Source organism: Neomonachus schauinslandi, chromosome 8 (assembly GCF_002201575.2).
Source record: "Neomonachus schauinslandi chromosome 8, ASM220157v2, whole genome shotgun sequence".
NCBI classification, from domain to species: domain Eukaryota; kingdom Metazoa; phylum Chordata; class Mammalia; order Carnivora; family Phocidae; genus Neomonachus; species Neomonachus schauinslandi.
Window position 1 is genome coordinate 106,901,573 of NC_058410.1, and position 15,904 is coordinate 106,917,476.

General features: G+C 39.1%; 1 non-coding gene across 1 annotated transcript; it reads left to right on the forward strand.

The window, feature by feature from the left end:
* The first annotated feature begins 1,714 nt into the window (after window positions 1-1,714).
* Window positions 1,715-1,787, forward strand: TRNAE-CUC. The gene has a single exon. It is a non-coding gene; the product is annotated as a tRNA-Glu (tRNA).
* The last annotated feature ends 14,117 nt before the right edge of the window (window positions 1,788-15,904 follow it).

Sequence of the window (15,904 nt, forward strand, 5' to 3'; positions counted from 1 at the left end):
GAAATTTATAACCTGGCTCAACAGAGGCTTCAGAGTCTTGTCTTCTCCCCACTCAAAAATAATGCAAAGTTGGTCTTTTTCCCTAAGAATTCTTTTTTCCCTGTTAATTTGGGTGCAGAGCTGCAGAATCCTATGTTGACTTTGGGGAGGCCATTTAGTTTTTCTAGAGCCTTGACTAATGTCTATTTAGAACATGTCCTGGCCTCTCTTGTTCATCATGTTGTGGAAAGAGACATACTTGGGAGAGTTCAGTCCGTGAATGTTCCTCAGCCATTTGCCTTGCTGTGATTTTGGACAAGTTACTTCACCTCACTGTGCCACAGGGGTTTTTTTTTTTCCTTCTTTAAAATGAGGATCGTTGTCTCCATCTCAGCCCCAAATATGTCCAGGATCATACCATCCTGAGTAGTCCTCCTAGGCCTGCTTTTTAGGCAGTTTTCTGGCCCAGAAACCATAGAGTGACTTAGAAGCTGCCCTTTAGACGAACGTAAACCCACATGAGCTTCAGAAATATATTTGTTTTTCTGGAGAGCTACTCCCTCCCTATACTAGCAGCCTATTTACAGGAATTCAGAGAACCTACAAGTTTAAAATGCCAGTTGTTACTGATAGTTCACCTCCCTTTGAGGAGAGATGGGTGGGTTTAGAGTGGGGAGGGGTTAGTCTTCTTCAGATCTCACTTGTACCCTTATTCCTTCTCTGAGGGAGTCAGAATCTTACTCTTTAGATTAAGAGGGGGACTCTTGGGAAGGGTAGGGAAGGGAAGAGAGGCAAAATCTAGGAAGTACAGAACTAATTTAAGTAGCTGGGGCTGGAGTACTTTGTTCTATTACTCTTGTATTCTCTTGATAACTTCAGGCTTTTTCTAGAATAATGAATGCTTACTTGTAAGAAGCAATGGCATTCTGTATATCTGCCTTGAACTAGTAGAGGGAGAGCGTTTAGTCTGGGCTGAAAGTGTGATCCCTCTTTGATCAGTGGGATCTAGCTTTCCAGAGAAGCCCTGTGAAAGGAAAGGCAGAACTGTAACCCAGTTGCCAGCACCTAAAGGTAGGACCTGTTTCTTTTTATTCAGTACTATCACAGCACTGAGTAAATGTTCACCTTTGGAGATAAAGGCAAGGAGGGGGCCCTAATCTTTACATGTCGCTTATGCTATCATCTATAACTACTTCAAAATTCTGCAAACATCAGAAAGTTTTTATTAGACTCCCTCAACTGTGAGAATACATCATCAGCAGTTAGGTTTAAATTTGGGCAAACACCTAATTTTGCCTAAGTTGTGTAAATAACCCCCCCCCCCCCCCAGAAATCCCTTTGGCTTTGTGAATGGAGACCTCTTGCTTCATAAACCATCTATCTCCTATTCACAGCTAGCTTCAGGGCATATAAGACTCTTAACCTTTCTGGTAAGTATTCCCATTGTACCTAATACAGCTCCATCTCTAAAAAAAAAATGTAAAAGTCAAAAGGTTAGCTAATGGTTTGCTATCAAAGCATGCCAGGACATATGTTCATTTATCAGGCTGCCAGATTCAAGGACTGAAGAAGAATGGTAAGGTGTTGAGGGGCGGGGAGGGTTGGACATATAGATACAGGCATCCAACAGGGACATTAAGTGTATTTCTTAAAAAGAAAAAGGTGGAGGCAGGTTTAGAGAGGAGACAGCCTACAAAGAAAGTGAGATGGGTTTTTAAAAATCTATTCCTAGGGTGCCTGGCTGGCTCAGTTGGTAGAGCATGGGACTCTCGATACCAGGGTCATGGGTTCAAGCCCCACATTGGGCCTAGAGCTTACTTAAAAATATATATTCATAAACCTTGGTTCTCACATTAACAAAACATGCCTACCAAGCCTGGGGCAAGAAAGAACCTAAGCAAGGTCATTGATTAACAATTTTGTGAGAACATGGACAGATGAAAATAGTTTGTGATTGTGAACACATTTCTTTATATAGAGTTGAATTTTATTATAATGTTTGTGTAATTTTTAACCAAAAAAATTATGTATGCACTCACAGTATTCATTGATAAGCCAAGCAGTTGAACTGATAATGAAAATCTATCATTAAAAAAAAAAACACTGCCATGCTGATTTGCCCATAACCCTTATACACTTTGAAAGGACCATGTATGTTTTCACTGTAACAGTGTGGTTTTAATTTTACATTTATGTGTTTATTTGATCAATATATCCCTCCCCCCACAACTAGATTATAAACTCTCGAGGGCAGGAAGTCTCTTTGCTTACTGTTTTTTCATTGTATTCCCAGTGCACAGTTGCCTGACACACACAGAGTGCTCAATAAAAATTTGTTAAAAGAATCAATGTGGTAATAGTAGCTATTTTTTATTGACTGTGAATACTCAGCAATTTAGTGGGTAAAAGCTGCAAGTTGATGATTGTATTTGTTGGATACTTAGCACTCCAGAAGCCAACTATCCTGCTTCTGTCCTGGATCTTTGTATACAAAGCACTGTCTATGGCAGGGAGTGCATATCAAGGCTGTCATTGGCCTCCATTTCAGCAGCAGTCTGAAATAGTGGTGTCAGGCCAGGAGGGGGACACATTGCCCCTGAAGCTCCTGGAAGAAAAACTGAGGTTGGGAATGGGGGTAAACTGACCTTAGAGTTAGCAATCAAAGGCTTTGGGAACTTTGATATTCAGATGGCTACCTTTCTCCTTCCAGCCAGATTTTGTAGGCATGTTGAAATCAGTCAGTCAAACCCCAGACCTCTGATTTGGCCCAACATCCTCTTGTCACCTCATCAGAACCCTCAATCAAGCTGCCAGTTTGATTTCCGGAAGGAAACAAAAAAAAAAAGCAAAAACAGTTGCTGTTGGTAGAAGGAGGAGGAATGCTTTCATTTTTTATTCTGTATTTTTTGTTTCAACATCCTGACCGTAAAATGCATTTAAAATAAAATATAAATATTTCACTCACATATAAAATATGTACACACATGTAAAATATGTAATTTTATGTCAGTAAGGGGTGATCTGGTGCTGTGGAATTATAGACCAGGGTTTATTTTTTTTCCTTTTGTGTACTTTTATATATTAAAAAATAGTGTGGGTTTTTTTTTTTTAAGTGTGTGTCTCCTACTCAACGCATCTGTGTCACTCCACTCATCAGTTTTCTATCATTGCAAATAGGTCCTGCTGCTTTTCCCGCAAGACTCCCTAAATTCCTCTATTCCCGTCAAGGCTGGGCATCATTCATTCAATCTCCATTCTTGAAGAATATTATTCTTTTCTTTTTTTCTCTCTTCCTCTTCCCTATCTCTTGCCCCTACTTCTGTTCAGCTGGTTATACATTTCCAAGTGTACAAGCATTTGGACGTGAAATTCTATAAATCAAACTGCCTGTCTTCACAGAGCTTTACCTTTAATGCAGGTACACAAAGAGATATCACAAAGTCTTTGTTGCATGCAAGAGAGTAGAAGATAATTTGTTTCTAGATGTATAGATTAAAAGCTTTACAGGCTTTTTTTCATTCCACTTGTGGAGGATCAGGAGAGAAAATATTTTGTAGAAAGCAATGGAAATGCATGTTTAAGGGAAGTGAGTAAGCAGGGTGAAAGGAGAGGCAGAGTTACATGATAGAGGGTATAGAGAAGGATTGCAAAGAGGCAAAATCAACCATATTGAGGTATTATTTTCTTTCATCTTCTCTCTGATGCTCTGTCCCTGCTAAACTGCTACTCAGCTCTCCTATAGCCTACCTATACAAGGATGACTATGAAGACATTTACTGACTCTTGCCTACCTCTCTTCCTTTCTTTTCAGGAGCAGTTGCTAAAGTCCAGATTTCCAGAAGGAAGGACTGCAGAAGACCTCTTTGCCTCAGGGAGGCAGGGATAGAAGCCACAGAGACCAAAGAAATAATGAGCACCTTGGGGTCAGTAGGCAGTCACCTCCAGGGTCTGACTTCTGGAAGGTAGGTATGGCTGCCGGGACAGGGATGGGTTGTGGAGAAGGCCCTCAGCTGCCAGCAAATGGCGAGTTGGGTGAGCAAATGTTGTGTATGTATGTCTGTATCTTTGTAGCAGTAGAAGAGGAACAAGATAAGGATAGGCATAGAGATGTATATTTTAAGCTTGCCACTCCTCGTCTCAATTTTATCTCCTAACTTCCATCTCTCATTTTGTGCCATGATACTTACGTTAAAGCTGTGGCTTTCAGATCTTCTCATCCCTCCTGGAGCCTGGGCCCCAGTGTTCCCAGCAAGTAGAACATCTACTATTTCAGTTTCATTACTGGTCCATATAAGAATCAAGGTAAAAATTGGCTATGTTCTTAGAGGAGTGGGGTATGAGTAGACAAAAGAGGTGGAAGGAAGGGGAGACAACCACAAAGGTGGTGTTTGAAAAATCCTGGGATTTCAGACTTCAGGACAGCTGTCTACCAGTTTCCATTCAGTCTTACTATCTCTCCTATACACATTGAAACATCTGGCACACAGAAGCAGGCAAGCATCATTTCAAACTACCAAGGAAACCCTTTCCTCTCTATCTAAAATACCAGCAGGTGCTTCATTTACTCCTTTTTGCATTTTGGGACTGTGGAGGATGAGAACAAAAATCAAATAAAATTTAGCTGACCTTTAAGTCCTTTAAACTCTGAGATTCATTTAAATCTGAGCTGCCCCGATCCAGATTTACCGTTAAAACTGTTAGCCTCCTTTTGTTCCTGATTTGTAAATCCAGGCATTTTTAGAGTCCCAGAGGTCTACCCAAATAAATCTATAGTTTGGGTAGGTTTTGGAACTACTCATAATACTACAAGTACAAAGAACTGCATAATACCCAACCAGAGCCATCAAAAGAGTAAGAAGTAAAGAGTTAAGGGTTAAGAAGTATCTCAGGGCCTCTGGCTGTTGAGGCTGAAATCAGTTAAGGACTACTCATTCCTAAGGCATCAACCCTGTGGATGAAGCAATGGAAAGCGTTCTGGTGCCAGGGCTGCCAACACTTTGTCACCACCGCTTTTGACTTTCTCTCCCTTGCTCTAGCCCAAGGTCTGTTTCTCATCAGCTACCACATTCCTCTGCTCAGGGACAATCAGGGCTGTTGGTCACAGTTTTCATTCCCAACTGCGACTCACCTACCCCCATTCTCCAGTGGTGTCTGAGGTCCACCTCCAAGATGTGCTGATCTGAGGGATGGGCAGGGGGAAAGGGAACATTTCCAGAGTAATATTTTCCCTTTGAACTTCTTTTATTTAATATGCTAGAGTTCACATATATTATAAAAGTATTTAAGATCTTTTTTATTGAGGGGCACCTGGGTGGCTCAGTCGGTTGAATGTCTGCCTTCAGCTCGGGTCATGATTCCGGGGTCCTGGGATGGAGCCCCGCATCAGGCTCCCTGCTCGGTGGGGAGCCTGCTTCTCCCTCTCCCTCTGCCTCCCCCACTTGTAATCTCTCTCTCTCTCTGTGTCAAATAAATAATATCTTAAAAAAAAACTTTTTTATTGAAATATATTTCATATAACATTAAATTTCTTGTAACATAAGATTCACCATTTTAAAGTGTAAAATCCAGGGTACCTGGGTGGCTCAGTCAGTTAAGCGTCTGCCTTCAGCTCAGGTCATGATCCCAGGTTTCTGGGATCAAGTCCCACATGGGGCCTCCTGCTTAGCGGGGAGCCTGCTTCTCTCTCTCCCTCTGCCCCTCCCCTGCTCATGCTCTCTTTCTCTCGCTCTCTCAAATGAATAAATAAATCTTTTTTTTAAATAAGTGTAAAATCCAGTGATTTTTCGTATCTTCAGGATTGTGCAGCTATCACCACTAATTCCAGAACATATCTACCACCCCCCCTAAAGAAGAACATACCCATTAGCAGACACTCCCAATTATTCCCTACCCCAAAGCTGCTGGCAGTCACCAATCTGCTTTCCATCTCTGTGGATTTACCTATTCTGGGAAATTCTTATAAATGGAATCATACAATGTGTGGTCTTTTGTGTCCGGCTTCTTTCGTTTAACGTGTTTTCAAGGTTCATTCATCATGTTGTACCATGTGTCAATACTTCACTGTATTTTATAGTTGAATAATATTCTGCATGAATATACCACATTTTATGTCTCTACTAGTTGAGGAATTTTGAGTTATTTCCACTTTTGGGCTATCATGAACAATGCTGCTGTGAATGTGAAAATTTGTATACAAGTGTTTGTGTGGACAGAAGTTTTTCAGTCCTCTTGGGTATATCCTGGGTCACATGGTAACTCTTTAACTTTTTAAAAGTAAAGTTTTATTTTGAAGTACAAGGTGCATATAAAAAGCAAAAGTACACACATCACAATTGTTCAGCCCCAAGATTTTAACAGAATGACCACACCTGGGTAATCAGCACCCAAATCAAAAAATAAAATATGACCAACAACCCTGAAGCCCTTCTCGCGTCCTCTTCCAGTCACTACTTTCCCAAAATGTAATCACTTTTCTGACTGCTATCTCAGGTATTGTGGTTTTGTTTTTATTTTTGTTTTTTAAGGAGGTGAAAGTCACGTAACAAAATAACCACTTTAAAAGCCTGCTTCTCCCTCTGACCCTCTCCCCTCTCGTGTGCTCTCTCTCTCATTCTCTCTATCTCAAATAAATAAATAAAATCTTTAAAAAAAATAAATAAATAAAATAAACAAGTGACATTTAGTATATTCACAATGTTGTGTAACCATTACCTCTGTCTAGTTCCAAAACCTTTTCATCACCCCAAAATAAAACCTTGTGTCTGTTAAGCGGTTAGTTCTCATTCCTACCTCCCTGCAGCCCCTGGCAATTACCAGTCTGCTTTCTGTCTCTATGATGTACATATTCTGGTTATTTCACATAAATGGAGTCCTAGGATATGTGACCTTTTCTGTCTGGCTTCTTTCACTTAGCATAATGTTTTTGAGGTTAATCCATGTTGTAGCATGGCTGAATAATATTCCATTGTATGTGTATGCCACAATTTGTTTATCCATTCATTCATTGATGGACATTTGGGTTATCTCAACCTTTTAGCTATTGTGAATAGTACTGCTGTGAACATTCATGAATAAGTATGTGTTTGAGTACCTGTTTTCACTTCTTTTCAGAATATAACTAGAAGTGGAATTGCTAAGTCATATGATTATTTTATGTTTAACTTTTTGAGGAACTGCCCAACTTTTCCACAGCACCTTTATCATTTTATACCCCTTTCAGCAATGTACAATGGTTCCAATTTCTCCATATTCATAACCCTTGTTAATTTCTTTTTTATATATATTATAGCCATCCTAGTGTTTCATTGTGGTTTTGATTTACCTTTCCTTGATAACTAATTATATTGAGCATCTTTTCATGTGCTTTTTGGCATTTTATATATCTTTTTAGAGAAATGTCTACTCAAGTCCTTTGCCCATTTTTTAATTGGGTTGTCTTTTTGTTCTACAATTGTAAGGATTCTTTATATATTCTGGATACTAGACCTTTATCAGATATATGATTTACAGGTATTTTCCCCATGCTATATGTTGTCTTTTCACTTTCTTCATAATATCGATGCACAAAAGATTTTAATTTTGATTAAGTCCAATTTATCCATTTTTTCTTTTATTACTTGTGGTTCTGGCATAATATTTAAGAAACTATTGCCAAATCTAAAACCATGAAGATTTATCCCTATGTTTTCTTCTAAGAATTTTTTAGTTTTAGCTCTTATGTTTAGGTTGTTGACCTGTTTTGAGTTAATTTTTGTATATAGTGTGAGGTAGGGGTCCAACTGCATTCTTTTGTATGTGGAAGTATAGTTTGTTCCAGGACATTTGTTAAAGAGACTGTTTTTTCTACATTGAATGGTCTAGGCATTCTTGTTGGAAATTGATTGGCTATAGATGTATGGATTTATTTCTGGACTCTCAGTTCTATTTCATTGGCTTATATGTCATCCTGATGCCAGTACTCTATTTTGATCACTGTAGTTTTGTAGTAAGTTTTGAAATTGAGAAGTGTGAGACTTCCATCTTTGTTCTTCTTTAAGATTGTTCTGCTGTTTGGGCCCCCTTGCATTTCATATGAATTTGAAGATTGGCTTTTCATTTCTGTAAAAAGGGTCATTGGAATTTTGATAGGGATTGTTTTAGATCTGTAGATCACTTTGGATAGCATTACCATTTTGACAATATTAGATCTTCCAGTCCATGAACATAGATGCCTTTTTGTCTATTAGGTCTTCTTTAATATCTTTCAGCAGTATTTTGTAGTTTTATGTATGTCTTTCACGTCCTGGCTAAATTTATTCCTGGGGCGCCTGGGTGGCTCAGCTGGCTAAGTGTCTGCCTTCAGCTTAGGTTGTGATCCCAGGGTCCTGGGATTGAGCCCCACATCGGGCTCCCTGCTCAGCGGGAAGCCTGCTTCTCCCTCTCCCACTCCCCTGCTTGTGTTCCCTCTCTTGCTGTGTCTCTCTCTGTCAAATAAATTAAAAAAAAAAAATCTTAAAAAAAAATAAATTTATTCCTATGTGTTTTATTCTTTTGTATGCTATTGTAAATGGAATTGATGCTTAATTTCCTATTGCAGGTGTATAGAAACACAATTTAATGAGTTGATCTTATATCCTGAAAGTTTGCTGAACTTGTTAATTTCTTCTAGTTTTGTGTGTGTGTGGATTCTTTACATATATATAATATATATTTTGTATATTATAAGATCATGTCATTTGAAAATAGAGATAGTTTTACCTCCCCCTTTCCAATTTGGATACCTTTTATTTCTTTTTCTTCCCTAATCGCTTTAGCTAGAACTTCCAGTACAGTGTTTAAAAGCAGTGGTAAAGAGGCGCCTGGGTGGCTCAGTGGTTAAGTGTCTGCCTTTGGCTCAGGTCATGATCCCAGGGTCCTGGGATTGAGCCCCACATCGGGCTCCCTGCTCAGCAGGAAGCCTTCTTCTCCCTCTCCCACTCCCCCTGCTTGTGTTCCCTCTCTCTCTGTCAAATGAGTAAATAAAATCTTAAAAAAAAAAAAAGTAGTGGTAAAAGTGACATCGTTGTCTGGTTCCTACTTAATCATACAGTTTTTCATAGTATTATAATGCTTTCTTATTTCTCTAAGGTCAGTAGTAATGTCCTTTCATTTCTGATTTTAGTTACTTGCATCTTCTTTTTTTCTAAGTAAATTTAGCTAAAGTTTTTTTTTTTTTTTTTTTAGCTAAAGTTTTGCCAATTTCGTCAGTTTTTCAAAGTACCAACTCTTGGTTGCATTGATTCTGTTGTTCATCTCTGCTGTAATCTTTATTATTTCTTTCCTCCTACCTACTATCTTTTAGTTTAGTTGGCTCTTTTTTTTTCTAGTTCCTCAAGGTGTAAAGTTAGGTTATTGATTTGAGATCTTTTTTTTTTAAATGTTCATAGCTGTAATTTCCCTCTTAGCACTGTTTTCACTGCATCCCATGTGTTTTGATATGTTGTATTTTTATTTTCATCCATATCAAAGTATTTTATCATTTTCTTGTGAGTTCTTCTTTGACCCATTGGTTATTTAAGAGTGTGTTGTTCAATTTCCACATTTTGAGAATTTTCCAGTTTTCCTTCTATTGTTGATTTTTAGCATGATTCTATTGTGGTTGGAGAAGATACTTTGTATGATTTCAGTCTTTTTTTTTTAAGATTTTTTTTTTTTAATTTATTTATTTGACAGAGAGAGAGACAGGAGAGAGGGAACACGGGGAGTGGGAGAGGAAGAAACAGGCTTCCCGCTGAGCAGAGAGCCCGATGTGGGGCTTGATACCAGGACCCTGGGATCATGACCTGAGCCAAAGGCAGACGCTTAAGGACTGAGCCACCCAGGCGCCCCTGATTTCAGTCTTTTTAAATGTATTGAGTTTTGTTTTGTGGACTAACATATCTATTCTGGAGAATGTTTTATGTGCACTTGAAAAGAATGTGTATTCTGGTTTTTTTTTTCTTAAGATTTTATTTATTTGTCAGAGAGAGAGAGTGCGCACAAGCAGGGGGAGTGGCAGGCAGAGGGAGAAGCAGGCTCCCTGCTGAGCAAGGACCTGATGTGGGACTCGATCCCAGGACCCTGGGATCATGACCTGAGCCGAAGGCAGACACTTAACCAACTGAGGCACCCAGGAGTCCAGTGTGTATTCTGTTTCTGGATGAAGTATTCTGTATATGTCTGTTAGGTCTACTTAGTTCAGTGTTGTTCAAGTCCTCTCTTTCCTTATTGAACTTCTGTCTAGATGTTCTGTTCTTTATTGAAGTGAAATATTGGAATCTCCAACTGCTATTGTAGAACTCTCTCTCCCTTCATTTCAGTTCATCTCCATCCTTATGGTGTTTGTTACAATTGTGTGCTGATTAACATAGATTTTTGTGTGTGTTCTCATTAACATAGATTTACAGTTATTGTTTTATGCATTTGCCTTTTAAATCATATGGGAAACTAATGGGGAGTTACAAACCAAATATACAATAATACTGGCTTTTATATTTACCTACATGGTTACTTTTACTGGATTTCTTTCTTTATACAGTTTGAGTTATTGTCTAGTGTCCTTTCATTTCAGCCTAAAGGATTCCCTTTTGTTTTTCATGTAGGACAGGTCTACTAGTGATGAACTCCTCAGCTTTTGTTTCTCTAGAAAGGTCTTAATTTCCCTTTTGTTTGAAGGATAGTTTTGTGGATATAGAATCCTGGTTGAGAGTTTTCTTTTTTTTATTTCTCCTACTCAGAATAATTTCAATAGTCCTATCGTCAAGTTCACTCATTTTTTTCTTTTGCCAGCTTGAATCTGCTGTTGAATCCCTATAATGAGTTTTCTGTTTCAGCTACTATACTTTTTAGCTCTAGAATTTTTATTTGGTTCTTATAATAATAAATGTATATTAATATAATAATATAAATAATGTATATCTCTTTATGGATATTCTTTATTCATTTCTTCATTCTCCTAGTTTCCTTTAGATTTTTTGTCTATTGTTTTCTTTAGCTCTTTGAACATATTTAAGACATTTGACTTAAAATATTTGCCAAATGGGGTGCCTGGCTGGCTTAGTGATTAGAACATGCAACTCTTGATCTTGGGGTTGTGAGTTTGAGCCCCATGTTGGGTGTAGAGATTACTTTAAAAAAATTTTAAAAATCTTAAAAAAAATATAAAATATTTGCCTTGTAAGTCCAATGTTTGGGCTTCCTTGGTGATGGTTTCTATAAACTTCTTTTTTTTTTTTTTCCTGTGAATGAACCATACTTTCTTTATTCTTTTTATACCTTGTGATTTTTTTTTTGTTTAAAACTGAACATTTTGAATATTACAGTATGTCCATCTGGGAATCATCCCCTTCCCAGGGTTTGTTGTTTTTGATTATTGAAGGCTGTTGTCATCCATTTGTTCATTGACTTTTCTAAACTATTTTTGCTAAGACTGCATTTCTTGTTGTGTGTGATCACTGAAACTCTGTTCCATTATCTCAGCAGTCAGTCAGTGTCCTGGCAGAGATTTCCTTAAATGGCTGGAGTAAAAACACCACCACCACCTCTCCAGGTTTTTGTAGGTTGGCTCTGAGCTGGGGCACTACTTCAATGCTAAGCCAATTTGCCTGAAACTCTGCCTTAGCCTTCACCTCCTGATTGCATGGAACCCAAAGATCAGCCAAAGGTGCAAACCTAGGGTCCTCTCAGGTCTTTTCTGAACATGCATCTATCCCTGGGCATGCACTTTGTATGATGGATTTCCCCAATCACACAGCCCTTCAGAGTCCTTATTTCCCCGTGTAGCTTCCTCCTCTGTCTCCTACTTGTCAGGCTTTTAGATCCATCTGCTGCTTGTTCAATTCTCTGTCTCTTGCTCTAGGCAATCACCAGCAGCTTGGAAAGCTGCTCCAGGCTGAGGGGGCAAAACAAAGGTCAGAGTCAGCATGGGTCCTGAAGGGAACCACCAGACAGGGCAAAATTGACAGCTACAGTCTTTTGAGAATAGGGTGCATCTCTCCTCCCCTGGCACTAGCAAGCCACACCAGGAATATGGACTACTATCCCACAGTCACCACTGAACTGGGGAATAGGGGGATGGTAGACAGGTAAACAAAAATGCCGCAACATTTTGTTACTGAAAATTAACAGCTTCTTTTTTCATTAAGCACACCACTGGTTGGACTCCGCTCTAAGTTTTATTAGATTCCAGAGTTTTGAAAAAGTTGCTTCTATCAGGGGCGCCTGGGTGGCTCAGTTGGTTAAGCGACTGCCTTCGGCTCAGGTCATGATCCTGGAGTCCCTGGATCGAGTCCCGCATCGGGCTCCCTGCTCGGCAGGGAGTCTGCTTCTCCCTCTCCCACTCCCCCTGCTTGTGTTCCCTCTCTCGCTGTGTCTTTCTCTGTCAAATAAATAAATAAAATCTTTAAAAAAAAAAAAAAGAAAAGAAAAAGTTGCTTCTATCTGTTTTTGCCAGCTTAATGATAGCTTCAGTGGAGGACTGATTCCTGTAACTCTCTACTCTGCCATTTCTGTGAAATCACAATATATTTAACTTCTTGAGGAACTGTCAAACTGTTCTCCACAGCAACTGCATCTCTTTACCCTCCTACCAGAAATGTGAGGGTTTCATTTTCTCCACATCTTTTCCAACACTTGTTATTTTCTTTTTCCTTTTTGATTACAGCCATCCTAGTGGATGTAAAAATGGTATGTCCTTATGGTTTTGATTTACACTTCTTTAATGACTAATGATGTCAAGCGTTTTTTCATGTGCTTATTGGCCATTTGTATATCTTCTTTGGAAAACTATCCAAATTCTTTGCCTGTTATTTAATTGGATAACTTGTCTAAGATCCATTTTTTATATATCATTTTCTAGTCTTTTTTCTTACATGGTTATCCTAAAAATCATGCATTAAGAAAATATGTATATAAAGCAATTTACAGTGTCAGAACTTTATACAACATGATGCAATTCTTAAATACAAGAAGAAGCACAAGAGCTGTATAAAGATGCACATTATATTAATTAGGACTCTTGGTTGTAACAGAAACCTAACTCAAACAACCTTAAGAAAAAATGGATAGGGGATAATTTATTGCTTGATACTGGGAAACTGGGGCAGAGTTAGATCCTGGAGGTCAGAGATGTCATTAGGACCCTCCCTTCCCCTTCCTCTCAGCTTTGCTTGGCCTCATTTTCTCTTCACTCAGGGGCAAGATAGCCCCTGCAGTCTCATGCTGCTATGGCCTTATAAGGTTTCTCTCTAGAAAATGAAAGTGTATTTTGCCTAATAACACCAAAAAGTCTCATGGAAAAGTCTCAGGGAAGAGGATGAGCGTGATTTGGGCCACACTTCTATCCCTGAACAATTACTGTGGACAGGTGGATAAAGTACTCAGACCAGGCCCTGGTCAGAAGCTCACCATGGAAAGACAAGATCTACCCTACTGAACAATCTAGAATGGGGGGAGATGAGGTTCTTCAAAGGAAATCCTTCTAAGTAGGAAAGTAAGTGTCCCCTATACAGCTGCAAAGATTCAGTGCCACCTTGGTTTTATAGCCTTCCTCTTTGTGGCTTTTTATCACAAAGTTCTTTTCTCCACAAGATACTGCTAATTGCTGCCCTGTTTTTTGGTGGTGGGGGTTGGTAGTAATAAATGTAGTATGAATAAAGATGTTATAGCTCTGCCTCTTCCAAAAGCTCCAGAGAAGAAGAGAAAAAGCCCACTCATTTTGGAGCTGGGAAGAGCCTGGAACTTGACTCCTGATTCTGTGATTTTGAGTTTCATAGAGGAACTGAGAAACTCCTCTATAAAAAGGTAAGCTTTTGCATTTTTCTGAATTCGTAAGATTAAACTGTTTTAGTTTCCTTAACATAGTCTCGTGACCTGGAACGACTATGCTTGTATATTATAAAAAATGAGATGAGGAAGTTGCCAATAGTTCACATCACAGAGCATTGTCACCATCTGTCAGACCTATAAGCAAGCTGACCACCAAGTTTCACTCCTGTTTTCTTCTCGGTTTCCAGCATACGGATATATTTTTCGTGCTGCAAATTATTTGGATGTAGTTATTTTTATGTATTTTTAGATGAAATACACATTTCCAAATGATATTTGCGAAACCAGGCCCATCTTTGTATGGAAAACCACCATTGAAAGCTGTTGTTGATTTCTTCATGAGCATAAGTTGAAGGCAACCATGGTGAGAGATCAGAGGGTCATTTCCTGCAACCTTGATTCTGAATTAGCCCAGCTGATGCCACTGAATCACAAAATGTAGCCCAGTCAATAACCCCAAGCAGCTAACCACAAGTAGCTATATACAGAATGCTCTCAACAGGTTCATGTAATGGCAGCAAGTGGATGCTGGAAAACAAGAAAGAAGGTCAAACAGACTTGCTAGTGTGTTTTTAAGAAAACATTTCAGTCTGGTTTTGTCTTGTGTGTATGTTTCTATTTTTATTTTATTTTTTAAGTAACGTAAATGGCAGAAAGTAAAGCTTTCTAGTTAGAGGAGAAACTCAGAAGATGGAATGAGAAAGCACACAGGTTATGTATGGGTAATAAAGGTTAAGTAACATGGTGATCAAAGGTAAGACTAATTTTTCATTAACATACCAGAACTGAGTGAAACCTTTCAAGAGTCATTGAGGAACAAAGTTTTTGATAATGCCTTAAAAGTTATAAGCGTATGCCCATATACTCGGACAAGTCTACAAAGATATAAAATAAGTGGACTTTATAGTTGTAATCAAAACTCAGTGCTAACCTGACACATTATAGCAGTCATATTTGTAAGGTGCTTTACAGTTTACATAACACTTTCCCACATTCTCTCATTTGCCATATATTTAATGATACACATAATTGTGCCACATGCTAATTAAGCTTAATTAGTAAGTTCTTGTGAATGACTGCAATTAGTGGGACTGGTTTGCTGCCAAAGCAGATTTTCAGTTCTCTTTTTATTAGTTATCTAGTATTTGTAATCAGGATCAGTTTAAATCATATTCTGGTTTGCCTCATACATGCTGATCCTTATGGGTATGAAGAAACAAACTCCTAAATTCTTACTCCTAGCCACCTAAGCTTCCCTTGCCCCAGGGCTTTTGTTGTAATGAAACTCTTAACTCCTACCAGTCCCCTCCTAACTCCACATCTCTTCATTAGCCCTCATCTACTCACATTTGAGGGAGACTTGTGTATAACATTTAATATTCTGTCACCAATAAATATTTATTGAGCACTCTGTATCAGAGATTAAGCAAGGCATTGGAAGCATACACAGCGTTTGGCAAAGCATTCCTGTTCCCTGCCCTCATGGAGCCTCACAGACTAACAAAGACTAAATTCGGGGGTGGGGTGGGGGGGCAGGAAGTTGGCAAACCTATTTTATTCTCCCACTAAGCTACAAATGTAGTCTTTATTTCCTCATTTGGTTGAGCTCTCAAGTAGGGAAAACACAGGTGTTGCTGATTGTACCCCTTTGGCCCTCCAGCACAGGATGCTATGGGAGAGAATGCCTGGGGCCAATAGCCTGGTTTTGAGTAGGTGAGGGGGACCTGTAGTTAGGCAGGAATTAGTGAGATGAAGATATTGAGGAAGCAAGTTCCCAGAAGGGAGATAGCATTTGCAAAGGCCCTGAGGCAGGAAAGGATTTCACAGGTTTACGAAGCTCACTTAGTGTGGCTGGAGGGAGAAACAGGAGAAATGGCTAGAACTGGAAAGGTGAGGTCCTTAGAGCCAAGTTAAAAACTTTACCTTGAGAGCACTGAGAAGCCATGGAAAAGCTTTAGTGACATTCCCTTGTCTCTTGCAACCCATTATTTACTTGGAGAGGTCCTCTTACCTTTAGGCACAGAGATGCTGTGCAGACAAGGTGCTCTTCATACCCAAACACATGGGCAGCTTAGCAGAAACCATGCTTAGAAGCAGGGAGTGG